The sequence below is a fragment of the Rhipicephalus microplus genome, chromosome 4 (genome assembly GCF_043290135.1).
Source record: "Rhipicephalus microplus isolate Deutch F79 chromosome 4, USDA_Rmic, whole genome shotgun sequence".
NCBI lineage: Eukaryota > Metazoa > Arthropoda > Arachnida > Ixodida > Ixodidae > Rhipicephalus > Rhipicephalus microplus.
In genome coordinates, this window is record NC_134703.1 from 198,741,544 (window position 1) to 198,764,147 (window position 22,604).

Here is a 22,604-nt window from a genome sequence, read left to right on the forward strand (position 1 = left end):
GTACTGGCAGACTTGGTGTGTTTAGGTTGTATAAGAGGGACAATTAATCAGCTGCCCGCTCATAATAAGTTCACGTGCTACGTGACGCCAAACATGCGCATAAGAGTGTTTTCACACTCGTTGTTTGGCTTATAGATGGCGCTGACTGTCGCTCCTACTTCTAAATTCACAGATAAACCCAAAAAAGTGGATGGAGGGAGTGCCGCTGTAATAGCTCAGTGGTTAGAGCATCGAACGCGTAATTCGAAGGTCGTAGGTTCGATTCCTGCTTACAGTTGGTAATTTTTTCATCCACTTTACTTTCTTCTTATTTACATTCCATTAATGTTAATAACTTCCCCTGTACATTCCTTGGCATTACTGTCTGTTATATCTCATTATTATTGTGTTAAAAACACGGAAAAACGAGCCCTTAGGTATACACTTCTTTCCCTTATATATATATATATATATATATATATATATATATATATATATATATATATATATATATATATATATATATATATATATATATATATGCTCACGGCTGGTAATTTTTTCATCCACTTTCCTTTCTTCTTATTTACATTCCATTGGTTCTAATAACTTCCCCTGTACATTCCTTGGCATTACTGTCTGTTAGATCTCATTAATATTGTGTTAAAACACGGAAAAACGAGCCCTTAGGTATACACTTCTTTCCCTTATTTCATTGAACGAGAATCTCGCACTGGCAGACTTGGTGTGTTTAGCTTGTATACGAGGGACTATTAATCAGCTGCCCGCTCATAATAAGTTCACGTGCTACGTGACGCCAAACATGCGCATAAAAAGAGTGTTTTCACACTCGTCGCTTGGCTTAGAGATGGCGCTGACTGTCACTCCTACTTCTAAATTCACATATAAACCCAAAAAAGTGGATGTAGGGAAGGCCGCTGTAGTAGCTCAGTGGTTAGAGCATCGAAAGCGTTATTTATTTATTTTATTTATTTATTTACAATACTGCTACTCTCCTTCGAGAGCGTGGCAGTTGGGCTATACAGTAATTTTTTACACACACAAAAAGGATGTAGACGTAAAAACACGCAAGCATAATAAGGACATGAGGATCATATAACCATTGAGCAGTGCAGAAGTTAAACGTTAATTATGTTATTAATACACAATGTATGCAATAATCACAAGATACAAAGCAAGTTATAGCCATAATACAGAGCTGAAACCATGCCGAAAGGTGATAGAAATAAAATACATGATTGAATAGAGGAACTTAAGTTAGCATTGGTATCGTGAGGTAAAACATAAATGGAACAGTTGTGACAGGAATAGCAAGCACTGAAAGCATACTTCAAAAATAGCTATACTACTGTGAAAGGAACATTGAAAAAGGTGTTGCTTTAACTAACGAACAGCAGATCTGGACAGGTGCGCCTGCATGCGTATAAACTGTTATGCGCACCCAGTTTTTTCTATCTGTGCAATAAATTCTGATAGCGATTGGGAGTTTGTGATAGTGGCATCAAGTTGGTTACATTCCGCTATTGCGCGCGGGAAGAATGAGTACTTAAACGTGTCGTTCCTACATGCGTATTCTGACAACGTGCACGCATGTTTATTGCGAGTTTGCCGAGCCTGTGAAAATGAGAGGTATTTGGATGAATCTATCTTGTAGTTATTTTTTACTAGCTGGAAAAGGAATTTTAAGCTAGCGTGTTTCGCTCTTGTGGACAGCGTTTGTAAACCTGACTGAGTTAAAAGATGTGTTGGGGAATCTGTGCGTCTATATTTGTTGTAAATAAATCTTACAGCTTTCCTTTGTATTGCTTCTAATTTGGTTATATTAGTCAGCGAATACGGAAACCAGACAGTGTTTGCATATTCTAAAACTGGTCTTACGAATGATGTGTAAGCTAGCAGCTTCGTTGGCGTTGTTGAGAGCGCTAGAGTTCGTTTTAAGAAGAATAGTTTGCGTAGCGCCTTCGAAGTTATATTAGCGATGTGTTTGTCCCATTTGAGATCAGAAGTCAGTGTAACTCCTAGATATTTATGTTCCTCAACTTTATTAAGAAGTGTGTTATTAATGGTGTATGCGAAGTTGGATGGTTTTGTTTTTCTGCTTACGGTCATTATCCCTGATTTTTGTGTGTTTATTTTCATCTGCCATTTAGAGCACCAATTAGCCACGACAGCTAGAGAATCATTAAGCATAATGTGATCGTTGTAATGATTAGTTTCTCTATAGATCACACAGGCGTCCACAAATAGCTTGATGTTGCAAGTGATGTTAGCAGTGATATCATTAATATAGAGCAAGAAAAGCAATGGCCCAAGTACCGAGCCTTGGGGAACACCGGATGTTACTGCTACTGTGTTAGAAGACATCTGTTCATAGAGTACAAATTGTGACCTGTTAAATAAGAAAGCTTTTATCCAAGCGGAAAGTTCTCCTATCCCGAAAACATTTTTTACTTTAGCTATTAGTTTGCTGTGGCATACACAATCAAAAGCCTCAGATAGGTCAAGTAGAATTAAGCCAGTTTGACCACGGTTATTAACTGTAATGGCAAGGTCGTGAACTAGTTCAGTAAGTTGAGTTACCGTCGATAAACCACTTCAAAAACCATGTTGGTTAGGGGAGAAAAAAATTTTGTGCTCTAGAAATACTCTCATGTGTTTTAAGATTATGTGTTCGAGTAGTATACATGATGTGCTGGTCAATCAAATAGGTCTGAAATTTGAAAATTGTGCTGCGTCTCCTCCTTTATGGATCGGTATCACCTTTGCGATCTTCCAATCGTTAGGTAGTTGTGAAGTCGTGAGTGATTTTCGGAAAATGAGACCAAGATATTTGCTACACCATTCTGCATATCTTTTCAGGAAACTGTTCGGTATATCGTCCGGTCCACTACTTTTTTTGGTGTCGAGCTTAAGTAGCAGGTTGAAAATCCCAGCATCAGCGATGTCTAATTGGTCGGCTTCCGTACGATGTTGCTCTTCTATTGGCGGAATAACGTTATCATCAACGGTAAACACCGATCGAAAAAAATCGTTATATGCGTTGGCCTTAACAGTTTTTTCTTCTGGAAGGAGCTGCGATGCTGCTGTTTTAGTGGCGCGAAAGTGATTCCAGAACCTGCAGGGATTATTTAGAAGGAACGTAGGTAGTGTCTCGTCAAAATAGCGTTGTTTAGCAAGTTTAGCTTTGTGCTTAAATTCCGCGATGGCATCCGGTAGCTTCCGAATTCTGGATTCTCCCCCGCCTTTTGTTTTTATTGCTCTACGTAACCTTTTCAAACGTCGCTTCGCCTGAATAACTTCGCGCATGATCCATGGATTATTTTTTGGCGGGCGTTTGACTTTTGTAGGTATGTGGTGAGCGATAGAAAAACGTACGACAGATTTGAAGTGAAGCCAAAGGGAATCGACATCTACTGATGTATTCAACCCCATTTCTGAGAAATACAGGAATTCATGAGCGAGATGAGTTAGTATGCTATCGTCATCAGTGTTTTCTAACTTTGTTAAAACGGATACAGAAGAATGAGTGGTCATGGTGCCACCAAGAGGATCTACGCACACTGGTACGTCGTGGTCAGATATTCCGCGGGGTACATCAATTCTTATGCGGTTTATGTCGAAATGGTCGCTGAAAAACATTAGATCAAGTATGTTCTCAGTTACTCCCTGCGACTGTGAAACGACCTGATGAAGACTGAAGGTTAGCATGAGGTCAAATAACACATGCGAAGCTGATGATGTATAGCACATACTATCCCAGTTAATGTCTGGAAGATTAAAATCACCCATGAGTACAACACGTGAACCGTAAGCATGACGTTGCATGTAATCATGAATTGCACTGATAGAATCGTCACCCGAGTTTGGGCTTCGATAAACACAACCTAACAATATGCTGGTACCGTCACAAAGTAGTTTACAAAAAACCGCTTCAGCATTTTGTACCTCTGGAAGGGCCACGAAAGAGAGTCCTTTTCTTATCAATATTGCCACCCCATAACCACGTGTGGGGCGATCTTTTCGGATCACGGAATAGTTGGGTGGTGTAAATTCGTGATCTAAAACATCAGGCGTGAGCCACGTTCCTGTTACGGCTGCTAAGTGAGGCTCATAATCGATGATCAAATTTTCAAGAGGTTCAGGCTTATTAATTACGCTTCTAGCATTCACTGTGAGAAGTGTTAGTTCGCCTGTTTTGCAGCACGACGAGTTGTGGCTCCCTTTTTTGTTTGGTCGCCGAGTACGTTCGTCGTTCTCGTTACACGGGCTGTTTCTGAGGCAGCTTCCGCGTGTTTTTTCTTAAGCGGAACCTTGTCATCCTTTTCGTTGCTCCAGACATAGGCATGATTATTAATATACAGCTTGTCAAAAACTAAGGAAACCTTTTCGTTATTTTCTCGATTTGCCTTTGCACTGTTCCAAAGTTTTCTCCGAATTTCACGTACTCGTTTCGGAAAGTCTTCTCCGATAGATAGGCTTGTGCCACGAAGTTTATGTCCCCGTTTTAATATTGAAAATTTCTCTCTTGAGTCTAGCAGCTTGAGAATTACGGGCCTAGTTTTGTTTGGTTGGGCTCTACCGATGCGATGTATGCGTTCAATTGCTGCAGGTTTTAATTCTAGGGTGTCTTCAATTATGTTTTTGTTCACTGCACATTCAAGTGTCAAGGGAGTCTCACCTTCTGCCTCGGGAAAACCATATATTATCAGGTTAGCTCGCCTGCTGCGATTCTCTAGATCGTCAATTTTTTCTTGCATAGATTATATTACCATTTTCATATTTGCTATTTGTTCTTGACATGAATCCACTTTTTCTTCTAGCCTCGCGAGCGAGTCTAGTTTCTTGTCGATTTTAGGTAGGCGGCTTTCCTTTATCTCTTTGATATCTGCCGCGATTTCTTTTAATTGCTGGCTGATGTCAGGGCCTGGGTTCGTCTCAATGTCTCCGCCTAGCAGTAAAAGTTTAAGAGTCGGTACAGCATGGTCAATCACAACAGCACATAGCCATGGGCACGGCAGCACAAGTAAGAAAGGGTCGTTTGAACGGATACACTTTCCATATCACCTTTTCACCTGTAGGATGAAGACGAGCGGATTGTTAGGTGGTTGCATTCCGTGAGTGCCGCCGTGCCCAATGGTGCCGTCCCTCGTGAGATGGGCTTTTATAGCTAGGTTGAGTGGTGGCGCTGTGCGCAGGCAATGCGCATATGTTATGCAGCCAGCATCCACGCAGGTAGACGACGAGCGACCCAGCACGGAATCCCGTAGCTTGACCGGCAAGGAATCTTGTGCGCAGACACTGGTGGCGTTGACGCCGATGGTAGCTCCGATCCTTACTGGTGGCCCAGAACTCGGACGTTCGAAGGTCGTAGGTTCGTTTCCAGCTCACGGCTGGTAATTTTGTCATCCACTTTTCTGTTTCCTTATTTACATTACATTGGTTCTAATAACTTCCCCTGTGTATATATATATATATATATATATATATATATATATATATATATATATATATATATATATATATATATATATATATATATATATATATATATATATATATATATATATATATAAGATATAACAGACAGTAATGCCAAGGAATGTAGAAGGGAAGTTATTAGAACCAATGGAATGTAAATAAGAAGAAAGAAGAAAGAAAAGTGGATGAAAAAATTACCAGCTGTGAGCAGGAATCGAACCTACGACCTTCGAATAACGCGTTCGATTTAGCCACCTGGAATCATTGAATTAACAGCCATAATTTAGCAGTTGACACTAGTAATTTAGTGAAGCTCGAACGCGTTATTCGAAGGTCGTAGGTTCGATTCCTGCTCACAGCTGGTAATTTTTTCATCCACTTTTCTTTCTTCTTTCTTCTTATTTACATTCCATTGGGTCTAATAACTTCCCCTGTACATTCCTTGGCATTACTGTCTGTTATATCTCATTAATATTGTGTTAAAACACGGAAAACGAGCCCTTAGGTATACACTTCTCTCCCTTATTATATATATATATATATATATATATATATATATATATATATATATATATATATATATATATATATATACAAATCAGCGCATTCTCGAAAAGCTCTGACTTGTACCACGCGTATATTGTCGCTAAAAACAAAATAATACAACATGTATTTCTATATTACTGTATGATGACCTTCGGTTTTCTATTTACGAGAATTTAAGAAAAATCGAAGATGGGGTTTTTTTTATTAGTAAAATTTCAGGGGAGTACACTTTTGCCAATATGAGAACTTTGAGGCAATATATAAAAATATACATTTCCCCTACGGCTGCAATAATTTATGTACCTAATAAACACACTATATCTTTAAAACGTGTCAAGTTTGAAAACGCTGCTTGCATTACTTTCGGAGAAAAAAAAGGGGGAATACGTAACTTATTTTAAACTGCCGCAAAATTAGACATTTTTAAAAGCTATTTTCTTAAGGTCTGCAAACTTGAAACCGAATGAATTCATTCTTCATTAGACATACATTTCAGGTAAAAAATATCTTCCTTGAAACAAAAATATTTGTCTTTTTATGGCATCTGCAATTTTCGAAAATGACAGGTGACGAAATTGGTGCCTCCGTGTTGGTGAAGTTTGATATTTTTTTCTCGTAAGTTATGCCGTTAATCATAAAACGAAGTTGACTTTCAGGCTACTTGGTGAGAGGTGCACGATAAAATATTGAATGAAATCTAAAATATCAACTTTTGGACCCGTGTCGATCTCTCGTGGAATCACCCAAGTGCAGAATCTTGACGAGAAAAAGTGACTGCAAAAACACACAGGGACACGGAAAGAGCCCACATGAACCGGTACTGACAACTGATCATTTTATGAGACAACACCAAGCTTACATTGATCGGACACGTGCGCACCGCCCATGGCAATGTGTGGGGAAGATCTTTTTTGAGATTGTTGGGGGTGCAGCGCAAAGGAACGCACAGACAGAGACAAATAACAGACACCACGGGCACCTGTGGTGTCTACTATGTGTCTATGTATGTGTTCCTCAGCGATGCACCCCCAAAAAGTTTGACCACAAACCAGCTTGCACAAACCAAAGTTCTGTTAGTGAGGAAGATGCCTCTAGACAACAGATACACATAAGGTTCCTGTGGAGAGAAACAGAATTTCTTTCCAAGTGATAGAGAGTGATGGTGCCATTTTTAAGCATTTCTTTTTGCATCATTGTAGAAGGTTGCTCTGCCTTTTTATTGTTTTATTATCGTTTTGTTTTTCTAGCGCATACACGTGATATAAGCTCGGCGTTACCTGATCAAATGACCAGTACTGTTTCATGTGGTCTCTCTGTGTGCCTGGGTTTCTTCAGTCGCTTTTCCTTATCATGAATCAACAATTAGCCACCAGCCACTCTCTTCTATAAGGACAATTCGTATTCTTTATACACATGCAATTTTTATAGTACCTGCAAAACGCTACTATAAAAAAAAGTTTCGCCTACCTTTTGCTGTACACGTTTGAAGTTGTAAAACACTGTGTTGCATCATCACTATTGCAGCACTCGCATTTTCGAAGGAAGCAAAAATTGAAAATGCTTGTGTAATATGTGATGTTGGCACACATTATTCCTCTACTGCCTCTTTTAAAGCCTGAATCGCTTTGAGATGTTAAACACCACAAACCAACTAATAAACTCTCCTCTTTTATGCTGTTGAGAACTTGCTCCAATTGATTTTCTCTAGACAAATAGCTTGTGTCTATGGGTCCAATTGGCACATGCACTTGCAAACTTGTTTAGAAGAAACAACAGATTCCTTCTAGCTCTTTCAAACTTATATACCATTGAACTGTGTCAGACTGTGGTAAAGTAGCAGTTGGCTACTAGACTCTAAGCAATGACGATGTGTAGCCATTCCCAACTGCCACAACAGACTTCTTGCAAGAAGTGCTAACATATGAAAGCCCCTTGAGAAGACAAATAGGAATGTTTTAGGACAAAAATAGAAAGGTTAGCTTCAAGACGTACTGAGCTGAACCAAAATTCTTTTTTTTCCTGACTCTACCTCCACCATAACCGAACAACTTAATATTTAAAAAAAAATTCTTCAGTGTCCTCAACCTTGTCAGACCCATCCTTGCATTAACATGTGTGTTGTTTTTATACAAGAGCAGAAGACTCGTTCAACTGGAAGCCTTGAACTCAATTACAAGGCTTCTTGAACCTGTGCTTGTGAAAAAGATGTTCATGAACACATTGTGAATATCGGATACCATGCTGAAAAGCAAGCCAAGTGGAAAAAGCGAATTTTTTTCAAAAAATGTCGTTTTTTTTTCAGTTTTTGGTTATGTTAAATGTTATGTTATGATTATGCTATTTATTGCCCATCTTTTTTTGTGCATAAACCTTCCATCTATGCAGTTTATTTCAAAAAATACAAGCAAAAGTGTTCGACCACCCATCACCTACGAAACCGAAACTGAAAGTGTCTTTTGTGTGTCAATTAGAGTATTAGCTTAATAAGTAGCATTTTGTTGGTTATTTAGCACTCGCATGAAGAACAAACATGCAATAATGCTCTAAAAGTGCTGTCAACACATTATTTTTACTCATAAAAGTCATAATTTTCTCACCAGATGAACGCATAACCTAATAGATGCATTTTTCACGCTCAAGCTAGGACACTTATGTGAGCCTGTAAACTATCAAATTTTCTTTGTTTGACAATATATGTAACTTCAATAATGGCAACAGAAGCCCATTTGATATCTTTAAGCAAATTGAGATGAAGCCTGACCCCTACATTGGCAAAAAAGTGTACCTTACAAACGATCAGCACCGAAGCGTGAGAGCACCTTGTCATGTCACTGTTGCTGCAAAAAAGCTCGAAAAAAAAAGTTCTCGCTAGAGAAGTGGCACACAATCGTTTGGGCCATGATGGAACTGGCTATTAATATTGACGATTTTAGCCCTCCTGAGTATCTTGTGTAAGCCCTACACCTGTTTCAAATCTGTTTTGCCGATTTTCTCAAAACATATGTTTTTGACATCGTTCCGTACTCGAACAGTCGTAGCTCTTTTGCTAATTATCATTTTTCATTAAAAATTGGCACAGTTTTTATCACATTAATAGACATGCGATTGACCTCAATGACTAGAAATCGTGCCAAAATATTTAATATGGCTGCCTGTTATACGAAGATGCCCATAGTGTGCATAAAGGAGGGCAACAGCCAGAACAGAATTTGGAGCAATCTTTTGAGCAGCAAAGTGTTACTTTTGGAGCAGTAAAATTCAAATTTAGAGCAGGTAACATGAAAACTAATTTTTATCATGACAGATCAAATTTGGAGCACTATAAAGGAGAACGCTAATATTTAAAAAGAAAATATATGTACAAAACATTCAACCCACCTAAGCAGTGCGAAGTGAAAATCACTGCTGTTTCAATAAAAGTAGCATTCTGAATTACTTCACTGAGCAAACAATCATAAGTTCACATTAGCATGCGCCCCACCTGCTGAATCCTTTGACAGACTGCGAATTCAAATGTGGCTCTGCCAAGCTGGCGACCTCGAAATTAAGAGATTTGTAAAACCGAGGAGTAGGGGTGGCAAAAAAAGAAACACACAATGTGTTATTTGCTGCTCCAAATGATTGCCAGTACCCTTTTAGGCGTCGGTGATCATACTAGTACTCCATTATGTGGCACATACACACATGAGTAATTGAAGAAAATGTGCTGTGTCCCGTGACTAGCGCTGACAGCCCCTTCCAAATCATACACACTTTTCTGCGGGGCACTGGTGTACTGGTCGCATGTGGCTTACGCACCATTCTGCGTTGATTAAAACAAGGCACAGCAATTCTACCTCCCCCCTTCCTCCTAACCTTGTCCCACTTTTTTTTTTTCCTCTCACAGTGGGGAGGCAACTTCTCGATTTGCTTGCAAGGCGCGTTCGACGTGATAAAGTAACAACGGCATGTGCCCTTTGGCCTGGTGCCGGACATCTATTCCCGCAACAACGCAACGGCAACCCATAGAGTTTCCCGCAATACTTACTAGAGGGAACTCTGGCGCTAGTGTCTAAGGGAGTTGCAACACACGGCGCTTCAACGAGCATGCGAATGATGGGTACAATACCAACGCCTCCTCTAGAAGATGCCTGCCGCATGAGAAGAAAAACGGCTGCCACACCCTTTCCCTCCTTTATTTTAGAATGTTCTCGGTCGCTAGCGTCACCTGGGGCAGACGGTGCAACAACGCAACACTTTGGTAAGCCTCCGAAACAGCGGTGTACAGGTGCAGGTCTCGAACAACTCTCGACTGACGCGCCCCTATGGGCCGCCGGTGAAAAACGTTTAGCAGACGACGTTCGCGCGGCGCGCCAAAAAAAAGCGCGCGGCATGTGGTTCCGCTTGATAATTACTGCAGACGAACAAGCAAATAACTCGTATTATAGCAACAAATTTGGACGCAGGAATGATAAATAATAAGTTTTAAGACAGTGGAAAGTATTTACATCGTGTTTTCAACTGTTTTTGTCGTTTCGTGCGAGAAATCATGACAGCTAGCAGACGTACATTGCATTGCAGCGCGAGTGCTAGGGGTATGCACGATTGCATTACTGGTAGTATTTGATATTTTTATTTCGAAAGGTTTGTGCCTACTACTTGTGTTGTGCATGCGTCCGGTCCAACCATATACACTCGGACACGCGTGCCAAAGTGCAGGCCTGGTCAGCGGCGAAAACAAGACGGCGTATCTTTTCATGAGATACCGGCTGAAAGCACTTCACGCGAGCGATAGTTAACGGCCATTTCAAGAGAAGAGTGGGTGCCAAACAGTACCTCAAACTACTCAGTGTGATGTAGTCTGCAATATATTCCATCTGACTTCAAAGACGGTTCCACAAGACGACTTCTAAAACCGGGTGCTGTTGCAAGCGTTTTTGATGACCCGACTGGCGAGCCGACGCGCTCATACAATCGTGCAGAGCATAGCGCGCGGCTGAACGTCAGCAGCAGCCGACGCGGTGTGGTACCGCCCGCTGCCGTGATAATGGATGGATGGATGGATAGATATGGCTGTACCCTTTAGATCGGGCGGTGGCTAGCGCCACTAAGCCGTAATACCTAATGAACAGAACTCTATATTTATTTTTTTCCTTAAAAAGTGAATTTGAGGATTCGTACTTTGCAGTGAAGAGTTTATTTTCACTCGTGCCTTGACTTTAGCCACCAATCAGATAACCTCCTTCTAGTTAAGTCTACCCGCTTAAAGTTTATTTTGCCCTCCCGGTCTCTAAACCCTAGTGCTTTGAGAAACTCTGCGCTATCATCCGGAACTATAGGGTGAAGCCCTTTACAGAACATTATAAAGTGTTCGGCAGTTTCTTCTTCCTCTCCACACGCACTGCATACTGTGTCTACCCCTTCGTATTTGGCCCGATATGTCTTGGTTCGCAGTACTCCCGTCCTGGCCTCAAACAGTAGAGAACTACCCCGAGTATTATCATAGATCCTTTCCTGCTTAAAAGTTCGATAGATCTCTAGTGCGGACTTCTTAATCATGTCCATTCTCCACATGTCAGTCTCCGTTTCCTTCACTTTCTTCTTAACCGATAGTTCTTTTTGGTTTGGCCACCTGCTGTTTTCTAAGTATTTACCAGTCAACTTCCTAGTTCGCTTCCTCCATTTTGTATCGACATTCTTCATGTACAAGTAGCTGAAAACCTTCCTAGCCCAACGCTCTTCCCCCATTTCTGTCAATCGCTTCTCAAATTTTATCTTGCTGCTAGCTTCCCTGCCCTCAAATGATGTCCATCCCATATCACCTTGTACTCCCTGATTTGGTGTATTCCCGTGAGCTCCTAAAGCAAGCCTACCTATTCCACGTTGCTTAATTTCTAATGTTGCTTGAACTTCTGATCTCATGCACAAGACCGCATTGCCGAACGTCAGCCCAAAAACCATGACCCCTTTCCATATTCCTCTCACAACATCATACCTATTGTAATTCCACAGTGCCCTATTTTTCATGACTGCTGCATTCCTGTTACCTTTAGTCGTCACGTATATTTCGTGTTCCCTCAGATACTCGGTCCCATTGCTTATCCATACGCCCAGATATTTGTATTTATCTGTTATCTCTAGCGTGACCTCCTGTATTCTAAGCTCACTACCTTCGTTGTCATTGAAAATCATGACTGCTGATTTTTCCTTACTGAATCTAAAATCTAACCTATCTCCCTCATTACCGCAGATGTCCATCAATCTCTGCAAATCTTCCTTGTTGTTGGCCATTAGCACTATATCATCTGCATACATTAATGCTGGTAGTGCCTGATCAATAAGTTTTCCTTGTTTGACTAAAGAGAGGTTGAAGCCCAGTCCACTTCCCTCTAATTTTGCCTCTAATCCTTGTAGGTACATCATGCATAATAAGGGTGACAGTGGGCACCCCTGCCTAAGCCCCCGCTTTACCTCTGCAGGCTTGTATACCTGTTTTTCCCACTTTATAACTACCTTGTTACCTTTATAGATACCCTTTAAAAGATTAGTGGCTACATGTTCCACACCTAGTGGGTCCAGTATTCCCCACAAGTCCTCTTGAATCACGCTATCGTACGCTCCCTTAATATCCAAAAATGCTAGCCACAGGAGCCTGTGCCCCTTTTCTGCTATTTCGATTCACTGCGTCAGTGAGAACGGATTGTCTTCCAACCTCCGGTGTTTCCGAAACCCATTCTGCAGTTCCCCCAGCACCCTCTCATCCTCTATTCATGCCTGCAGTATTTCCTTTATAATCTTCATCGCCAGCCTGTAGACCACTGATGTCACTGTTATAGGACGGTAGTTGTTTATGTCAGCTTTGTCCCCCTTTCCTTTATAGATCATGCTCATCCTGCTAGGTTTCCATCCATCGGGAACTTCACCATCGATTATTATTGTGCTCACTGCCTCTCTCAAAGCCTGCTTAGACTTCGGACCTAATGTCTTTATCAGCGTAATTGGAATGCCATCTGCGCTTGTTGATGTACTACTAGGAACCCTTTTCTCAGCCCTTTCCCACTCTTGTTGTGAAAATGGAGCCATTGCACCACTTGATTCGTCCTTGTCTATTGTGGTGCATAAAGTACTTCTTTGTTGAAATTTTTCTGTCACCCTTGTTCTTATATATTCAATAGCTTCGTCCCCTTCTAGCCTAGCACCTTGAGTTGTAGTTATAAAACTCTGCTCTAGGCTCGTCTCATTTCTTAGGGAGTTTAGATGGTTCCGAAATTTCGCAGCTGCCTTTCTATCTTTTTTATGTACTTCTGCCAGCCACTGAGCTCCCTTCCTTCTAATCTTTTCATTGATCAGAAGGGATGCATCCCTTCTACAGCTTAGAAAGGTTGCCCATTTTCTTTCAACATCATCTGTCGGTTCACCCCGCTGCTTAGCATGTCTGTGTTCCCTAGAGGCTTCCTGACGTTTTGCTATGGCTCTCTTAACTTCCTCATCCCACCAACTTTTGGGTTTGTGTCTTCTTTTCCGGGGTGACTTGTCACGCGTCTTAGCAAGCTCTAGCTCAAAGAGTCTAATTAGATTCGTGTATGTCCACACTGTCTTATTATCCTCCGTGATTACTTTCTCAATTTGTTCAGTGGCTATTTCAATTTGCCTTTCCGGATAAAAATTTTCCTGTAGTTGCTTATCTTGTCTCCTTCCTACTTTCACTGCTCTTCCAAAACTTAGCTTGATACGTTTGTGATCGCTACCCAGACTTCTGGAGCCACATTCATCTATGTGCATTCCCCTGAGCTTATCATACATCCTATGTGACATCAGTGCATAATCTATCGTCGACTGAAGCCTTCCTACCTACCATGTTATTTGCCCTTCACACTTCTCGGTACTGTTGCAAATGATCAAATCAAGCCTTTCACACATATCCATGATCATTTTGCCTGTCGGGTCGGTATACCCATCTATATCTTCTATGTGCGCATTCATGTCTCCTAGTATAATTATCTCGCACTCTCTTCCTAACTCCTGAATGTCCTTTGATATACACTCTACCATTGCCTGGTTTTCCTCTCTGGCCTTTGCTCCCGTCCACAAGTACACGAAACCAAGGAGTGTCATTTGACCTGCCACTTTCCCTTTTAGCCATAGATGTTCCTTGCACTCCTGCTTGACCCTTTGCCAGTCTGTACTTTTATGAATGAATGCCCCAATACCTCCCCCCTTTCTGCTGCCTTCTGTTCTATTACAATATTCCCACGCGTAGTCCGGATTGTTCGGAGGTTTTTCCATGTCCCTGAGATGTGTTTCTACAAAACCGTATACCATCGGCCTCTCTTCCCTTAGCTGTTCTTCTATCTCTTCCCACTTCAGCCTGTTCCTACCACCCTGCATGTTAATATACCCTATGTCTGAATTGGCTCGGCGCTCGTGGCTACGTCTATTTATGCCCCGGACTCTACCTATCTTAGACATTGGTGCTACTTTGGAATCGTATCTGTCCATACCACCTGTCGAAGAGTCTCCCTGGTTGTTTTCCTCGTTACTAGCTATCCTGCACCCCGAAGGGCTCGCTTGCCCCCCAAAAAAGCTACTGCGCGTCCTGCAAGTCGCCAACCCACCTCATGACCTAGCCGCCCATCGAAGTGAATTCTGTCTCGTTGAACCCCCCCCCCCCCCCCACCTATGCACCTCTCTGTTTATTTCCACCACCTCAAAGCCTTTCTCTCGACTCATCCGTCATATCTCTTGGTTTGCGTTGACCACCGCTCTTTGCAGGTTGCTATCACGCACCGGTACCTCCGGTATCGTGCATATCACTACCTGTACGTTAGGAGAAGTGTCGCGCATGTCATCGACGCCTTTCGCCAGTGTGGCTGCTAGTCCTGCTGCATCTTCATTTAGGACATCGTTTAAACCGCCTGAAATTATCACGAGGTTTCGTCTATCAGCTGTCGTTTTGAGCTTTGCGCTCGCTTGCCTCATGACTGCTTCCAGCTTGCGTCCTGGGAACGGCCCTACTGCAACCCTCTGTCACCTCTTACCCTCTATTTGATGGCTTCTGTGCATCGATTTAAATTCGAGTCCCCGCCGATTATCACATTCTGTGACTTTTCAGCTGGAGAGTTCTGCACCTGGGGGCTACTTGCACCTGTGACGCCGGCTGCTTTGTTCCCTCCCTGCCCCACCACTACCTCGCTGAAGCTGGGCCTTGCGACAGTTGAACCGGCTAAGCCTGTTTTTTCCAAACTTGCTTTCTTTTCTTTCTCCACCGTTCTGGTTGCCGGTTCCCTACTGTTCTCTCGGTAGGTCGCTTAATTGTTCAGCTTCGCTAGCGCTTCCTCGGCGGACTTCAGTCTTTCTCCCATTGCCCTCGTTTTCTCTTGCTCTGTCGCAAACGCAGTCTCGAGCTCGGCGATTCTCATCAGCAGTTCACTCTGGGCAACCATCATTTTCTCCATTTTTTCCTCGACCTCACATTGCCTACACTTCGCATCAGCCTCTTCTGATCCGCTTCTACGCTTGGGTCCACTTTGAAACCCACCCCACATCCTGAACACTTTACAGTCTTTTTAACCATGCCTTTCTGACACCAATTGTCCCTATACTCGTTAATTACTAAACTCGAGTCCTGCACTACGAAAAAAAAAGAAAGTCTAAGCTCTACTACAAAAATTTGCGTGTTCAATGTACGCGCACCTCCCCCATGGGGTGGCAAAAGAAGAAAAAAAACCACCAACAACAACAAAATTTAAACACACACACCCGCACTAACTAATAAATACCTGGTGACTGGCCCCCGAAAAAGCCGTACCATAAAATAAGTGCTACGAAGATTTCAACCGCTGCCTTATAATTATAAAGACAAGCTCAAAACATGCAAAAACACTTATCTGCGCAGTCGATCCGGAGCGCTAAAAAAACACGTCCATCCACCTAGACAGCCTGAACTGACTTCATAACAGTCTTGGTCGCGAGCGCCACCGCGCGGCGCTTGCTTAAAACTAAAGGCAGGCCAACTCCGCTGGGAGTGCGAGTCATTCCCCAGGTATGTTGGCTAGAAGGGGGAGGTGGCGTCAGCGCTCACGTATTCACCCAGAAACCGCAATCCTCTGTTTCAAGCCGCTGCCGCGGTGGCGCTGCTGCCAGCTTGTCGAGGGGTCATGGTTCCTGGGCTGACGTTCAGCAATGCGGTCTTGTGCATGAGATCAGAAATTCAAGCAAGATTAGAAATTAAGCAACGTGGAATAGGTAGGCTTGCTTTAGGAGCTCACGGGAATACACCAAATCAGGGAGTACAAGGTGATATGGGATGGACATCATTTGAGGGCAGGGAAGCTAGCAGCAAGATAAAATTTGAGAAGCGATTGAGAGAAATGGGGGAAGAGTGTTGGGCTAGGAAGGTTTTCAGCTACTTGTACATGAAGAATGTCGATACAAAATGGAGGAAGCGAACCAGGAAGTTGACTGGTAAATACTTAGAAAACAGCAGGTGGCCAAACAAAAAAGAACTATCGGTTAAGAAAAAAGTGAAGGAAACGGAGACTAACATGTGGAGAATGGGCATGATTAAAAAGTCCGCACTAGAGATCTATCGAACTTTTAAGCAGGAAATTGCCAAGGAAAGGATCTATGATAATACTCGGGGTAGTTCTCTACTGTTTGAGGCCAGGACGGGAGTACTGCGAACCAAGACATATCGGGCCAAATACGAAGGGGTCGACACAGTATGGAGTGCGTGTGGAGAGGAAGAAGAAACTGCCGAACACTTGATAATGTTCTGTAAAGGGCTTCACCCTATAGTTCAGGATGATGGCGCAGAGTTTTTCAAAGCACTGGGATTTAGGGACACCGAGGGCAAAATAGACTTTAAGCGGGTAGACTTAACTAGAAGGAGGTTATCTGATTGGTGGCTAAAGTCAAGGCACGAGTGAAAATTAAACCCTTCACTGCGAAGTACGAATCCTCAACTTCATTATTTAAAGGAAAAAAAAAGATAAATGTAATGGTTAGTTCACTAAGTATTACGGCTAGGTGGCGTTAGCCGCCGCCCGATCTAAAGGGTACAGCCACATCCATCCATCCATCCATCCGAGGTAGTTATAAAGTGGGAAAAACAGGTATACAAGCCTGCAGAGGTAAAACGGGGGCTTAGGCAGGGGTGCCCACTGTCACCCTTATTATGCATGATGTACCTACAAGGATTAGAGGCAAAATTAGAGGGAAGTGGACTGGGCTTCAACCTCTCTTTAGTCAAACAAGGAAAACCTATTGATCAGGCACTACCAGCATTAATGTATGCAGATGATATAGTGCTAATGGCCAACAACAAGGAAGATTTGCAGAGATTGATGGACATCTGCGGTAATGAGGGAGATAGGTTAGATTTTAGATTCAGTAAGGAAAAATCAGCAGTCATGATTTTCAATGACAACGAAGGTAGTGAGCTTAGAATACAGGAGGTCACGCTAGAGATAACAGATAAATACAAATATCTGGGCGTATGGATAAGCAATGGGACCGAGTATCTGAGGGAACACGAAATATACGTGACGACTAAAGGTAACAGGAATGCAGCAGTCATGAAAAATAGGGCACTGTGGAATTACAATAGGTATGATGTTGTGAGAGGAATATGGAAGGGGTCATAGTTTTTGGGCTGACGTTCGGCAATGCGGTCTTGTGCATGAGATCAGAAGTTCAAGCAACATTAGAAATTAAGCAACGTGGAATAGGTAGGCTTGCTTTAGGAGCTCACGGGAATACACCAAACCAGGGAGTACAAGGTGATATGGGATGGACATCATTTGAGGGCAGGGAAGCTAGCAGCAAGATAAAATTTGAGAAGCGATTGACAGAAATGGGGGAAGAGCGTTGGGCTAGGAAGGTTTTCAGCTACTTGTACATGAAGAATGTCGATACAAAATGGAGGAAGCGAACTAGGAAGTTGACTGGTAAATACTTAGAAAACAGCAGGTGGCCAAACCAAAAAGAACTATCGGTTAAGAAGAAAGTGAAGGAAACGGAGACTGACATGTGGAGAATGGGCATGATTAAGAAGTCCGCACTAGAGATCTATCGAACTTTTAAGCAGGAAATTGCCAAGGAAAGGATCTATGATAATACTCGGGGTAGTTCTCTACTGTTTGAGGCCAGGACGGGAGTACTGCGAACCAAGACATATCGGGCCAAATACGAAGGGGTAGACACAGTATGCAGTGCGTGTGGAGAGGAAGAAGAAACTGCCGAACACTTGATAATGTTCTGTAAAGGACTTCACCCTATAGATCAGGATGATGGCGCAGAGTTTTTCAAAGCACTGGGGTTTAGGGACCGAGAGGGCAAAATAGACTTTAAGCAAGTATACTTAACTAGAAGGAGGTTATCTGATTGGTGGCTAAAGTCAATGCACGAATGAAAATTAAACTCTTCACTGCAAAGTACAAATCCTCAAACTCACTTTTTAAGGAAAAAAATAGATATAGTTTTGGGTTCATTAAGTATTACGGCTTGGTGACGCTAGCCACCGCCCGATCTAAAGGGTACAGCCATATCCATCCATCCATCCATCGACTCACTGTTTTGCGCTTGGCTGTACGTCAGGCTACGTGTCGTCGAGGCAGCCGGGTCAGCATGTGTCTCTTTTTTCTGTGCCGAAGGATCCTGTGCGCTTCGAAGCGTGGCGACGAGCCGTCCCCCGTGCCGACAAATCTTTTGACGCGAGGTCGGCGCTGTGCGAACATCATTTCGACGAGCAGTACATTGACCGTTGCTTCACGCACGTGATAAAGGGATAAATTGTGGAGATACCCCGAGAGCGACCACTCCTGAAAGCAGACGTGGTACCAACCGTATTGCCTAATGTCCCTGCGTACCTCTCCAAAAAAGCGCTGAAGAAGAGGACATCGAGAACGTCAACCTGTGGCTTGCCTACAAAGATTCGGTGCGAAGAACCGAGCGTGTCTGCGCCTGCTTGTGGTGAAGCAACTGCCTCGCTCGGCGCAGGAAGCGACTGCAACGAACTGCCTGTTACGATCTCGCCAGCAGTTCCTGACATGAGCAAGGGTGCACTTCCCAGCGCTTACTTGGCTAGACACCTAATTGCAGGATCCAACGACGTCACGTCGTTTAGCGTGTGCGCACTTGAAGGTGAGAACATATGGTTTGAGAAGTATTTGCTCATGGTAACAAATGAGAGTACAATTCAAGCTACTGTTTTTGTGCAAGCCACGAAGGTGAAAACTGTTCACGTAACTGATGTTGAAATGGCGGAAGAGCTGCTTCGCAACGTGGACTCTATGATCCCATGTTCAGGATTTGGAAGAACTGGAGAATTTGAGGCAAACGCAAAGCGCAAGGTGAAGACTTGTGGTGGCAGAACTTTCAGCTCATCATGTCCTGGAGTTGCTGAAACATTAGAGAAAGCTTACCCACAATGCAAACACCTGAGGAGACTGCTCCTAAATCAGGCGTCGTATGCAAGGAGAAAGGTGAAAACTTGTGGTCGGTCGCTTTCGTACAGGCTGAAGCTGCGAACAGCACAAGTCAAAAGAAGCAGACAGAGTGTCCTTCAAGCTAAGTCACGCATTAAGGAACTCAAGCAAAAGAATATGCATATTGATTCTGCAGTGTTTGAAGAAGCCATCAAGGCCCTACCCGCAAAGCAGCAGCAGCAGGTCAAGGCGTGCTTTGCAGCATCGAAGAGGAAATGCACAAGAGGAATGAAGTACGAAAGTGAGTGGGCACTGGAATGCTTGATCATGTGCATGAAGAGCCCCCGGCTGTATGAGCACATACGCAAACACCGGATAATGACCTTGCATTCTCGAACATCCTTACGGCGATACCTAAAGAACTACAGGAGCGGGTTCGGCCTAAGCGAGAAGCTGTTTACTGCTGTTGCTGAAAAAACAAAGACCATGGACTCGTTCCAGTGCCATGGCGGGCTCTTAATTGACGAGATTAAGCTGTCCGAGAACTTGAGCGTTGGCTCCAACGGCACCATTGAAGGTTTTGTAAACCTCGGCAAGTTCACGCCTGAAAGTGAGCACTCCATGACATGCGACCATGGCCTTGTCATAATGTTTCAGCCTTCTACAGGAGCATGGTACCAGATCATTGGAGTTTTTGCAGCTCACAGCAATGTCAAGGCAGACACTCTAAGCAAAATAATCCTTGAAGCTGTGGTCATGTGTGAAAATGCGGGCCTCCACGTAGACTTCATCACCACTGATGGAGCTTCATGGAACAAAAGCATGTGGCACTCGTTCGGCATACACAGCAGAAAAGGAAACACTGTGTGTAGAAGGCAGCACCCTGCAGACCCAGAACGATTTCTTTACTTCGTCTCAGACTTCCCACACCTGGTGAAATGTGTGCGGAATACTTTTGTGGGAACTGGCGTGGAACTCCCGGAAGGCCGTGCAAGCGTTGACCCGATTGACCGCGCACGGGAGCTGGATGAAAAGCATGACACGACCCTCAAAGCCATGCCTCACATCAACAAATCGCTCGTGCGGCCGAGTGGCTTTGAGAAGATGAGGGTTGATTATGCGTTTAGGCTTTTTAGTGATGAAACGCTGAGAGGCCTTTTCTTGTATAATGACACCATACAAGGAAAACATGAAAGCACGGCTGCAACAGTTTGTTTTGTGGAGAAAATTAGGAAGCTGATTGAGGCCATGACGTCAAGGTGCAGCTCAGGTGCACTCAGGCCTGGAGAGAAGCACGAGACGTGCACTGAAAGCTTTTTGGCTTACTTGGATGCCTGGGAAACAGCTGCTGGCTCAAAGGGCTTCCTTAGCAGCAGTACAGCCGAGGGACTTCGTGTCACGTTGACGAGCACCTTGTACCTTCTCCACTACTTGACAACGAAGCTGAACTTCCGCTATGTGATGACCTGCCGTTTGTGTCAGGACCCTTTGGAGAGATTGTTCGGAATCGTCCGACAGATGTGTGGCAGTAATGACCATCCCACTGCCTCACAGTTCCTGATCACAGTGAACACACTAAGCTTCCAAAATTTGGCAAAATCACCAACAGGAAGCAATCTGTCTCCAGGACTGCTAAGGAGCCAGCTGGGGGCTGACAGTGCAAAGGACGTGACCTCTCAGAGGAAGCTTGATGAGCTTCTTGACGCAGGGAACCTGGCAAAAGCACACGAAGTGCTCAGTGAGTGCGGTCACGGCAGCGAGCATGCTGCCATGGTGGTGCAAGCCAGCGACTCCAGGCTCATATATTACATGGCTGGCTACGTCACAAGAAAGAGCATCGCATGCACCAAATGTGCAGAGTGCAGCCAGCAGCTCCTACAAGCCAAGGACGAGTTATTTCCAGCTGCAGCATCCCTCACTGCTGCTGTGGACCGAGGGGGGCTGCTGTATCCATCAGCCAAGCTAAATGCACTCGTCACCTCTCTTGAGAACACTTTTACCCACTGCTTTAGTGTAAGAGAGCTCAAAAGTGACAGCATCATGGATTTGGTTTCATTCCTGCAGTTAACAAAGCTCACCCTTGTTGGCTGCCCTGACCACAGCATGGCCCTGACAAACATGATTATCAAGTTTTATGTGCTGACTAGGCTCCACTTTCATGTCAAATCCCAGAACTGCAAGCGGGGTGCGAAGAAAGAAAAAAATGAAGATGTTGAAACTTAAGCGGCTGCTCTAAGTTGCTTATTGCATTGTGAATTTGAGATGGAACATTTTATATTTTTAATTTAGTGTAAAGTTGCACAATTATCTCGTGTTCCTTAGTGCTAGGCAACTCACTGTGGGTGCGAAATGTTTTTAATGTGCATTTACTGTCGGTGTGCAAGTGCTTTGATACTATTTTTAATTTGACAGAAGCATATGTAAACGTGATATCTTTCTACTTTACTGAATGACCATTATTTGTCATCACCATGATTTGTCATGACCATGATTACTGAATGATCATGGGAATATTTGTGCAATAAATATTTCCTGTACTTTCCTTTGCTTGTTCAGAATCCGAGTCGCATTTTTAGGAGTGGAACCGCACGCTATCCATGAATAAAAGGTTTTATTAGCGCTGAGCTTGTGCACAGCAGAAGTATTGGACTAGCAAAAAATAACTTGGGTGTTAAAATTGTTTCCGTGAACCATCGTCACGCCCAATTACAATTGATTTAACGCGTTTAGGTGAGCTGCACATTTGTACGAGGACGAACAGTGGAAAACAACCAAACTTGACAGTGCGCCATTGCGCAATATCGTTTTTCACTGTCCCTGTCCTCATCCAAATGTGCAGCACACGTTAATACTAAATTCTAGACCACACCAACGAGCCCCTAAAGCTTATTCACGTTGCTTGCAAAAAAAAAATTAATCGGACGCGCGCGCACTGCGCACGGCTACTCGATGGCCCGCTGCGCGCAGCGAGCATCGATGATGATGATGATGATGATTAAAGGCCTCCCCTTTGAATCGGGGTGACGGCATGCGCCATCTAGCCTACCTTAATAGTTCGAGTTTAAATTCTGTGCCTCAACTCGGATGTCTGTTTAATTTTGCCCAGCCGCTACTCTTGGCTGGGATGTTATTTTATCGACTTCTCTGCTTTTCCTCCACCAATACTCCAGCCGC

The 22,604-nt window shown here is 43.4% G+C and overlaps 1 pseudogene; it reads left to right on the forward strand.

Annotated features, from left to right (window-relative positions):
- Positions 1–3,522: 3,522 nt before the first annotated feature.
- Positions 3,523–21,666, forward strand: LOC142814465 (uncharacterized; annotated as a pseudogene).
- The last annotated feature ends 938 nt before the right edge of the window (positions 21,667–22,604 follow it).